Source organism: Capricornis sumatraensis, chromosome 5, assembly GCF_032405125.1.
Source record: "Capricornis sumatraensis isolate serow.1 chromosome 5, serow.2, whole genome shotgun sequence".
In the NCBI taxonomy this organism is placed as follows: domain Eukaryota; kingdom Metazoa; phylum Chordata; class Mammalia; order Artiodactyla; family Bovidae; genus Capricornis; species Capricornis sumatraensis.
The window spans coordinates 28,193,171-28,205,465 of NC_091073.1; positions in this window are offsets into that span (position 1 = coordinate 28,193,171).

The window sequence follows — 12,295 nt, forward strand, 5'->3', positions numbered from 1 at the left end:
ACTGTTAAAGAGATTGGTAAACAATGTCTATAGGCCATGCAACTCTAGAATTATCCAATCCCATCGTCAATCTTTTCATCTTTCAACAGTAGTGTCTATCACATGTATCATTCTCCCATTTATTTGATGATCAGTAATGGAACAACTGGCCTTCTCTGGTGGCTTAGTTGGTAAAAAACCCACCTGTAATGCAGGAAACCTGGGTTCGATCTCTGGGTCAGGAAGATGCCCTGGAGAAGGAAATGGCAATCCACTCCAGTATTCTTGCCTGGGAAATCTCATGGACAAAGGAGCCTGGCAGGCTGCAGTCCATGGTGTCACAAGAGTTAGACAAGACTTAGTGATTAAACTACCACTACCAATGGAACAACTCCTATGTGGCAAGTTCTAGTGTTACAAAGCAGTCTGGTCAAGGAGACAAGCAAATTAAAAGACAGCTGCAATATACTATGAAAAGTAAAATTAGAGAAGCTAGTACAAGCCTAGTGAGATGCACTGAAAGCTCAGTACCAACAAGAATTACAATAAAGTGAATTTTGAGAGAAAAGTGGAAATTAGTTAACTTTAGTGTTGAGACCAGAGAATAGAATTTTCAAAGTAAAGGGGACAGTACAATAAAGAGAGTAAAGAAAATTAATCTGTGACTTTCAAAACCACAGATGGCTTTATAGTTGAAGCACTGGGCCTGACAACTCTAGCGACAGGGTTTCATCTGAGCATACCATCACAGGGAAGTTACTGTAAAGTTCTGGGGACGACTTTAAATTTTCCATTCTATATGTAAGGCACTTGTAAATCATCACTCCAGTCCACACACCAAGAAAAAAGGTGATCAAACTGAAAAAGTATGTTTGAAATACACTGAGCACTCCCTGTGCTTTTTAACAAGACAACTGCCTCAAGAGAATCTATTTCATCAGAGCCTAACTTCCTGGGATTTTACCAAAGCCCAAACTGACCAGGAGAAAGGGAAATATGAAAATATAGCCTTCTCCAGTCTTTGATGTGGGAAAAGAGAAATACCCAACTCAAGCTTACTAGAAGACAGACCTAATCATGTAGAATGCTTCTCCTCTTCCACACCTCACTAGGGCTGTTGTACAACAGTAAGGGATTACAACTAAAAGACATACAAGGCTTAGATCCTATTGAAGGACTCTCTAGACCCAAAGAAAACATTGGAGATAAAAACAAGGATATTTCAGAAAATTTAGCCTCTGATACCACAGCTACAGCTGCGGAGTCAAGTCTGACTCCTAGCCAGCTAAACATAAAGCTGCATACTAACAGCCTCTCTACCCCAGTTCCTTTAACTTCACAGAATACATCTGACTTTTACAAAAGTTAACAAGATGTGCTGAAGGTCAAAAAACACAGTCTAAAGAGACAGAACAGGTATCAAAACCAGATTCAGAAATGGCAGAGATGTTGGAACTATAAGACTGGAAATTTAAAGCACCTACGACTAATATGCTAAGGGATATAATTTAAAAAGTGGACAATATGCAAGACCAGATAGGTAATAAAACCATCTCAAATGTTAAGAATTAAAAACAAATGTTAAGAAGATACAAATTACAGATAAAAAATGAAAGATTAGTCATCATTACCAATACCATGTTTTTTAAGTGGATAATAAGGGATTTATTATTAAAAAAACATATGTTCACAAATTTGATAACTTAGAAGAAAACAGATCTATTTCTTGAAAGATACAATCCACCAAAAGTCACACAAAGAGAAACAGACAATCTCAATAGGCCCAAATGCATTAGAGAAATTGAATGATGAATTAATAACTCTCCAAAGATAAAGTACCATGCATAGATGGGTTCACTGGTAAATCTACAGAACATTTAAGAAGAAATGATATCATTTTTCTACCATCTGTTTCAGAAAATAGCAAAAGGAACATATTTCCTAATTCATTCTATGAAGCCAAACCAGGTAAAGACATTTTAAGAAAGGAAACTGCAAATCAATATTTCTTATAATTGTAGATACCAAAATTCTTAACAAAACATTAGCAAATCAAAACCAACCATATATACAAAGAATTACACAGAATGACCAAGTGGGATTTAATTCTAAGCACTCAAGTTTTACTCAACATTTGAAAATATTTATGTACTCTGAGGCTATTTTTCTATGTGTATACACATCTAAAATTGTCATGAATTTCACTTTATCATTATAAAGTGTTCCCCTTACAACCTACAAATGGCTTGAGTGGAAAATATGGTGTGGCTTTAAGTAGGGAGAATTTTTTTTCCACATGTGCAGCTTGAAATACAGTTTAGCCATCTGCAATGAATTCTTCACTTTTGCCTGTTATTATACAAGAAGTCTTGATTGTGCATATTTATTGATATAGCTGAAATTTTCAAGTCTTTCTATAATTAACAGTTTATCTTTCAATTTTAGAAAGAGAAATGTGCATTCTAAGTGGGGGAGTTTACTAATATCAAACCAATTTTCTTGTCAAGAACAATTAACAAAGCAGATAAAAGAGAAATAAAATCTTATTTTTAAAGGCATCAGAGAGTCACCAGGTTTCCAAGGCAAGCCATTCAATATCACAGTAATCCAAGTCTATGCCCCGACCAGTAAGGCTGAAGAAGCTGAAGTTGAATGGTTCCATGAAGACCTACAAGACCTTCTAGAACTAACACCCAAAAGAGATGTCCTTTTCATTATAGGGGACTGGAGCGCAAAAGTAGGAAGTCAAGAGATACCTGGACTAACAGGCAAATTTGGCCTTGGAGTACAAAATGAAGCAGGGCAAAAGCTAATAGAGTTTTGCCAAAAGAACACACCAGTAATAGCAAACACCCTCTACCAACAACACAAGAGAAGACTCTACACATGGACATCACTAGATGGTCAATATCGAAATCAGATTGATTATATTGTTTGCAGCCAAAGATGGAGATGCTCTATACAGTAGGCAAAAACAAGACCAGGAGCTGACTGGGGCTCAGATCATGAACTTCTTATTTCAAAATTCAGACTTAAATTGAAGAAAGTAGGGAAAACCACTAGGCCATTCAGGTATGAACTAAATAAAATCCCTTACATTATACAGTGGAAGTGACAAATAGATTCAAGGGATTAGAACTCCTAGATAGAGTGCCTGAAAATCAATGGACGGAACTTCGTAACATTGTACAGGAGGCAGTGATCAAAACCATAGCCAAGAAGAAGTGCAAAAAGGCAAAATGGTTGTCCGAGGAAGCCTTACAAATAGCTATGAAAAGAAGAGAAGCAAAAGGCAAAAGAGAAAAGAAAAGATATACCCATTTGAAAGCACAGTTCCAAAGAATAGCAAGGAGAGATAAGAAAGTGTTTCTCAGTGATCAATGCAAAGAAATAGAGGAAAAAAATACAATGGGAAAGACTAGAGATCTCTTCAAGAAAATTAGAGATACCAAGGGAATCATTCATGCAAAGATGGGCTCAATAAAGTACAGAAATGGTATGGACCTAACAGAAGCAGAAGATATTAAGAAGAGGTGGCAAGAATACACAGGAGAACTGTACAAAAAAGATTTTCATGACCCAGATAATCACAATGGTGTGATCACTCACCTATAGCCAGACATCCTGGAATGTGAAGTCAAGTGGGCCTGAGGAAGCATCACTACGAACAAAGCTAGTGGAGGTGACAGAATTCCAGGGGAGCTATTTCGAATCCTAAAAGATGATGCTGTGAAAGTGCAGTACTCAATATGCCAGCAAATTTGGAAATCTCAGCAGTGGCCACAGGACTGGAAAAGGTCAGTTTCATTCCAGTCCCAAAGAAAGGCAATGCCAAAGAACACTCAATGTACCTCACAATTGCATGCATCTCACACACTAGCAAAGTAAAGCTCAAAATTCTCCAAGCTGGGCTTCAACAGTACATGAACCATGAACTTCCAGATGTTCAAGCTGGATTTAGAAAAGGCAGAGGCACCAGAGATCAAATTGCCAACATCTGCTGGATCATTGAAAAAGCAAGAAAGGTCCAGAAAAATATCTGCTTCTGCTTTATTGACTATGCCAAAGCGTTTGACAGTGTGGACCACAATAAACTGTAGAAAACTCTGAAGGAGATAGAAATACCAGATCACCTGACCTGCATCTTGAAAAATCTGTATGCAGTTCAAGAAGCCTCAGTTAGAACTGGACATGTTGTAGGGTACGGAGTTAGAGAAAGAGAGGTTCAGAGAAAGAATGAGACTGGCACTTTACAGGAACAGATCACCTTTAATGAGGCGAGAAGGGGCAGCAATCAGATTAGTGAGCTGCTCAACTAACCCAAGAAAAGAGTAAATGTATATAGGCATATTATGTGGAAATCTACTGTCTTAAGGGGACCTGTTCTTCTCCAAGGTTGTTCAGAGTAGTTATCTCTTAAATGGCTGGGGCAAGGAATTCTGGAGATAAGCCAGAGGCTGGACCGGCTGGGAGTTGGGCAAATCAACCTTAATGTCCATTCTTTTGTTCAGGTGAGAGAGTTCTTTGTTTTGCATAGAATGGTGGGGAGGACCAATGGGGAGGGGAGTTTAACTCCAGGCTGTTTTGCCATGTAACTTTCCTTCACATTGAACAACAGATTGGTTCAAATCAGGAAGGAGTAAGTCAAAGCTGTATATTGTCACCCTGCTTATTTAACTTATATGCAGAGTACATCATGAGAAACGTTGGGCTGGAGGAAGCACAACCTGGAATCAAGATTGCCAGGAGAAATATCAATAACCTCAGATATGCAGACGACACCACCCTTATGGCAGAAAGTGAAGAAGAACTAAAGAGCTTCTTGATGAAAGTGAAAGAGGAGAGTGAAAAAGTTGGCTTAAAACTCAGCATTCAGAAAACGAAGATCATGGCATCCGGTCCCATCACTTCATGGGAAATAGATGGGGAAACAGTGGAAACAGTGACAGACTTTATTTTTTGGGGCTCCAAAATCACTGCAGATATTGTCTGCACCCATGAAATTAAAAGACACTTGCTTCTTGGAAGAAAAGTTATGAACAAACTAGATATCATATTAAAAAGCAGAGACATTACCAACAAAGGTCCATTTAGTCAAAGCTATGGTTTTTCCAGTAGTCATGTATAGATGTGAGAGGTGGACTATAAAGAAAGCTGAGCACCGAAGAATTGATGCTTTTGAACTGTGGTGTTGGAGAAGACTTTTGAGAGTCCCTTGGACTGCAAAGAGATCCAACCAGTCCATCCTAAAGGAAATCAGTCCTGAATATTCATTGGAAGGACTGATGCTGAAGCTGAAACTCCAATACTTTGGCCACCTGATGCAAAGATCTGACTCATTTGAAAAGATCCTGATGCCAGGAAATATTGAAGGCAGGAGGAGAAGTGGACAACAGAGGATGAGATGTTTGGATGGCATCACAAACTCAATGGACATAGTTTGAGCAAGCTCCGGGAGTTGGTGATGAACAGGAAAGCCTGGTGTGCTGTAGCCCATGGTGTTGCAAAGGGTTGGACACGACTGAGCGACTGAACTGAACTGAACTGAGAGTTACCAAGACTAGTAAGGATTTGAGGAAATACTTAAGTGGTAAGAACCTTTCTACTTTCTCCTCAGATAGTACAATTTCTGGAATTTTTAAACAACATAACAAACCTACTTAAATATTTGCTTTATTCTGTAACATATTCTCAAGAGTTCAAAACTACTTCAATATTTCTTTATATTTCTTGAAATAATTTTCAAAATTTCTACACTTGTGTCCTTAAATCTTAGTGTTGGTAACAGTCTCTAAGAAACCTAAAGTCTGGCAATGTACACTGCAAATGTATATTCAATCAATAGGAATTTTAAACAGATACAGGGGGTATATAATTTTTGCTACATACTGGCCTCACTTAAAACAAAAATCTAATCAGAGACAAAGCTTCTTAGTTAGACAGATTAGAAATTAAGGCAAATAAATTGTCATCATGTCTAAATCTCCTGTAATTGCAAACTTATATGTTTCCTCATTGGCTTCAGATGGAACTGCTCTGCACTGAAAAGACAGACAGGATTAACTTGCTGTCAAGCAAGGAATGAAAACTAATCCTTGTTGACAAGGTATATCTGTTGTGAAGAAGTGATGACACTTTCTTCTAAACACTCAATTTTCCAAATGTTCCCTACCAAAATCTTATATTTTTCAAAGTTTCACACATGCAATTCTCAATAAGGAATGTTTTAAAAAGCCTGATAAAGACATGCTAATATAATGCCTAAATTTACATATGATTTACTTACATACTTAGGGCACATTGATTATTTTCTACCAAAAACAATGCAAGTGAGGATATTTTAGATATGCACATCTGTATCTTTTTTAAGACATGCTTTCTTCTAAGTTTTGGAAGACTACTATAGTAGACTTCTGATAGAAGACTTCTGATAGAAATACATTCCAGAACCCACAGTGGATGCCGAAAGTGAGAATAGCACAAAATCCTATATATATTACGTTTTCTCCTATACGTACATACCTATGGTAAAGTTTAGTGTATAAATTAGGCACAGTAAGAGGTTGACAACAAAAATTACCAACAAAATAGAACAATTATAATAATACACTGTAATAAATGTTGTGAATGTGGTCTCCCCCCTTTCAAAATATCTTATTGCGTAAGTGTAATGCCTTTTTCCATCTTAACTGAGCATTTAGGTACTTTGCAGTTTGAGGTGCATGGATTTCTTTTTCCTTCATCACAATTTCACAGATGGAAGATCTGTCCTTATTGAACATCTTAGCAATCTCAGCATGTGACTTTTTTTTTTTTTTAATCTCATTAAGTCAAGAATTTTCACTTAAAGGAAACACTTGATGGCTTCTCTTTGGCATAAATTGCCAGCATCACTACTTTTATGCACTGTGGCCATTAAGTAAAATAAGGGTGACTTGAACACAAGCACTGTGATACCAAGCAGTTGATCGGATAATGAAGATACTACTAAGTGACTAGTGAGCAGGATGTGTTAGACAAAAGGATGATTCACAACTGGTGGGCCAGAATGAGATTTCATCATGATAGTCACTGCTCAGTCAGTCATGTCTGACTTTCTGCAGCCCCATGGACTGTAGCCTGCCAGATTCCACCACTCATTGAATTTTCCAGGCTAGAATATTGGAGTGAAGTGCCATTTTCTCTCCCAGAGGATCCCCCCAAGTCTCCTGCATTGGCAGGCAGATTCTTTTCCACTAGCACCACCTGGGAAACCCCATGCTACTAAGAATGATGTGCAATTTTAAATATATGAATTATTATTTCATTTCATATTTTGCAGACTCAGCTGACCGTGGGTTAACAAATCATGGATGAAACTTCAGATAAGAGGAGTCTGCTGTACTTCAAAACAATGTATCTTTCTCAGTATGTTTTATTACATGATATAACTCAATTTGATATGTCATAGTAATAATATATCAGGCTGAGGACATTTTGAAAAGAAACATTCTTGTTCAAAAGACTAGCAATTCAAGATGCTGAAAATACTTTGCAAGATCTGGGGAATTTTTAATCTCAAATTTACAAAAGTCAGTAACTCTGCCATATTAGCTTTTCCTAAATAAATGACTTATCCTATTTAATGTTGCAAAGTAGTGTTTGTAGAGAAGGTCAGCATTGATTTTTATAATAATTACATGTGTTTAAAGATGTCCTCCAGTATATATAAGTGCTGTGATTATATAAATGGTTTTTCTCCCTTTGAGGCCTCCTCTATAAACTGAAGGTTTATCATTTTATCAAGTACACTTTAGATATTTATTTGCATAATGGAACATACAGAAATAAAGAGTCAGGCATGACTGGGAAGCTCTTTGTTGACAAATAAGATCCATCATTTTGTTGCTAAGTTCAATTCTGTAATAGAGAATAGAAACAGCCAGTTCCTAGAACAGAATAATCTGGCTGGAGTGGATTTGAACAAACATTTAGTTGCACAGTTCTTCATTTCAATGTGGGAAACAGGATCAGAGAAATCGACTCTTGTCCAAATTCTCCATATCAGTGTGAGAAAACATCACATCTGAAATTTGAACTCCTATGTGTCTATACACGGCCCATCAAGTATGTCAATGTCCTCTCTACTGGGGAACAAAGATGCCAGAGAGAGTGAAGAAAAGTGGCCCCAGGCAACCACCAACAGTTTCATTTCCAGTATAATCAATGTATTTCTGAAAAAGAATTCAAGTTATCATGAAAAAATATCTGAGCTTGGAGTCAAAGTCAAAAGGAAATTCACAGATACTTGTTACTGTTTTGGCCCCAAACAAGTCACTTTACAACCCTGAATCTGTTTCTGTTTCCGCCTACTTTCTTTCATAAGGGTGTATGAGTTAAATGAGTCATTGAATTTGAAAGCTCCTTGAAATCCATAGAGTGCTAAAAAGTAAAGGCATTAAAGAATTGTATGAAGCATTCTTAAAGCTGGTTGCAGCTGATTTGGCAAGTGTGAAGCCAAGAAGCAAGCCTAGCAATTTATCTCCATTTCCAATATGTAAGATATGCAGAAATTAAAATTTTTATTAATGATATTTTATTCATACATGATATATATATTAAAGATGATTTTATTTTCTCTCCTTAAAGCCTTTTACAGGGACTTGCACATAGCAGGCTCACTAAAATATTTTGTTTATATTATGTAAAATATTAATTATATATTCATACACAAATAGAGTTGAATACTCCTTTAGTTTTATTTTATACAATCACTCAAACAGAAAAATGGAACAATTAATGCATGAAGAAGGAAATAAAACTGTACAGAGCACATTTTAGACTCCTAAAGGAAATAACTATAGGCACCTAGATATTAAAGTATATTTGTATTCATCTGTACATATCATAATAGCATCCAAATCCCAAAATATCTATACTTTAAGAGTTGTGCTTTGTCTTTTAAAAATAAGGTATTTGTGAACCTAAAACACATAAAATTACAATAATAATAAACATATTTAGATTAGAACAGACAACATGGAAAGCAATATTAATAAAATATTGAAAGGAAACATGAAGGTTCAGTTCAACAAAATACACTGCTCAAATAAAAAATATTTTATTTTATTTTATTTTATTTTAACATATTTGTCTGTGAGAAAATGCTCATTTAATTTGTTTAGGGGTAAATGAGCATACTGATACTCATCAAATATTTAGTAGTAACTTCTAGGCTCCCATATAAAAATGATTAGTGTCCTTTTTTTTGTGAAATGTGTCAAGTTATAAGTTTGTTTTACTCTATGCAATGCACTGTGAGACAGCTGGGTTTTAATTTCAAGGGAAAATATAGAAACTTTCATATGTTTGATTTTTACTAATAAAATATTAAGCCATAATATCCTAAAATATATCATATAAAGTTAATAATATTAAATATCAAAAAAGCTCGAGTTAGGCATTATATTTAAATGTAGCAATATACCCATTTGGGATGAGAGCAGAGAGGAGATACAACTGACAGGTAAACTTAAACACACTGAATAGTGCATATTAGCTTATATGGAAAACTTTGGAGACCCCTTTGAGGGAAATGACTTCTAATCAAATCCATAACTGACATTAGGATATATACAGATTGGTAGATTTGGAAGAACAAATGGAAATGAAACTGTAGGGAACCAATGAGATGTGTAACAGATTTCTTCATAATTGAAAATGTCTGGTTTAGAAAGACCAATTTAGCATCAGGATATACCTTTTAGACTGGGATTGGCAGAACCAGAATCAGACTAACTCAGCAATTTAGTGAGTATAAAGATGTCTGAGAAAAATTATTCATTTGAATTGAAAGAATCAACCTAATAAATTCTATAACATGAAAAAATGTGTGCATATTTTAGGAGAGTTTACAAAATTTCAGTCACTTGGCAGCCTACAAATTTTAAGAATATTAGGAGATAAACTCTATAAATATAAGTAAATTGTGAAAATTTAAAACTATTTAAGAAATATTTTTCTTTTACAGATTAAAAGGGCAGAAAAAATGTATCATTTTCAATATATTGTTTTCTTGCAGATTACAGTTGTTTCTACAGATTACAAAAGAAGAAAACTGCAATAAACCTATAATGAATTTCTTAGAGATGATGGTGCATATTTAGTTCTAATTGCTGCTGAGGTTTTACAATATGAAGTAATTTTTTTTTTCCTTTTCCCTTTCTATTCTCCTCCTACTCCTCTATTGCAGACCCTTTTCTGCCACTCACAACTTGCTTATTCATCTCAAGAATTTCTAGCTAAATCATAACACTACTGCTAGCCTTCAGACTTTCCCATAGGGGAAAACTAAATAAAATGCACAAAACCTTTGTAGAGAATAACACAGTCTCTCTAGACTTTGCTTTGTTGAGAAAGCAAACTAAAGAAAAAGCTAGTGAATATACATGATTACTGAGAAACCAGCTGAACAGAAGTATTTGTCGTTTTCATACAAAATGGTAAACACAATGAACATGGTTCAAAGACTCATATTCACAAATCATTTACTCACTGACCACTGAGACATACACCTCAACTAAAAAATAACACAAAATAGAGAAACATGTCACTATACTATTAATTAAAAATGTAGAAATACTTACATCCTAAAATTATTTCTCTTTAAGATTAAAAGTAATAAGGATCTAAATCTTTACTGTTTATATGATGTAATAATATAATGAAGAGAGGCATATTAGGATAAAATGGAAAATATGTACAATCATTTGGCCATATTTTTTTAATTAGTTAATTTATTTGGCTGTGCTTGGTCTTAGTTGCAACACACAAGCTCTTCCATCTTCCTTGCAGCATGCAGGATCTTTTACTTGCTGCACGTGAGATCTCGTTCCCCAACCAGGGATTGAATCCAGCCTCCCTGCACTAGGAGCACAGAGTCTTAGCAACTGAACCACTAGAAAAGTCACCAGTTGGTCATTTTAATGAGTTAAGTATGAAATAGGCAGTTGTATCCTACCATGAAAAGTTTGAAGCTTTCAAACTATATAAGATCCCATACAAAGTTCCCAAGTATAATTATATATATATGAGAAAAAAAAAAATCTGTGGACCAAATAGTAATCTCTGGCACTTGAAATTATAAAGTACCAAGAAATAATATAAAATTTGCAAACAGTAAAAGAAAACCACAACAAAATGGAATATAGCATGCCCTTTTAATGTCATCATGTACCTTTTTTAATAAGAATCTTTTCATTTTTTGGACCCAAGAGAATGTATCTGTTTTTTTTTTTAACTTTCTGTTTATTATTTAATTGTAGTTCATAAAATGTGATGTTGCTATTAACTTGTAACTTTCTGTCTAGTGGACAAAGCTAGCCCAAAGGTATGGATTTATTGCCTTGTAAGACAATAAATAGGATTGTATGTAATTAATCTTATCCTCACAGCACTCTTCTCTTCTCTTCCTCCTACTTCTCCTTTAACTTTGTATACTTCAATAAATTCTCAACTTCTTGAATGTTCTTGAAATAAGCTTTACTGTTTTTATTTGAGTGATTTCCTGATTAATGAGTATTAAATCTTTGACATTTTATTGAGGTTTAGAATGGATCTTTAGAGTTACTGCCAAGTGCCAATATGCTGACAGTACTTTAATCTACTCCCCACCCCCACCCCCTTGTCCTCATTTTGTTTCAGGTTATTGATCAACTATGGTACTGATTCTACTTTATGTATGACCAATACCTTATTTCTTACTGGGCTGCAGAAATGATTAGGATTCTAGTTCTATAATCTGAACATTTGATAATCTTTTCTGAGGTGATGGAGATCTTTTTCAGTCACGTGAGAGATGACATAAATCTATTTAGGTTTTTATTTTGTTCATTTGCATTCTTTGTGAACTTGATGAAGAAAATATTTCTTACCCACTAGAAAGAATAGCCCTTTGAGACTTGCAGCATTGATTTTTTTGTTGTTATTGTTTTGTGCTTATTTTCGTGACTGATGTTGTAAAAACAAACCTGCAAGCTCTACATATCCGTGTATTTATAATTAGGAAACATCTGTTTCTCTTGATGTGAGTTTTGAAATTGTTCCTTCTTTCATGTTACATCAATATATTGAACTATAAAATCTCTTAAGGGGCACTGTTTAATTAGCTTATAGAGACTAATAAAGGTCACATAAACCAAATATTAGGGAACCCATGGCAGCCCACTCCAGTATTCTTGCCTGGGAAATCCCATGGACAGAGGAGCCTGGCAGGCTAGAGTCCAGGGGGTCACTAAGAGTTGGACATGACTGAGCAACTAAACGAAGTTTCAGGAAA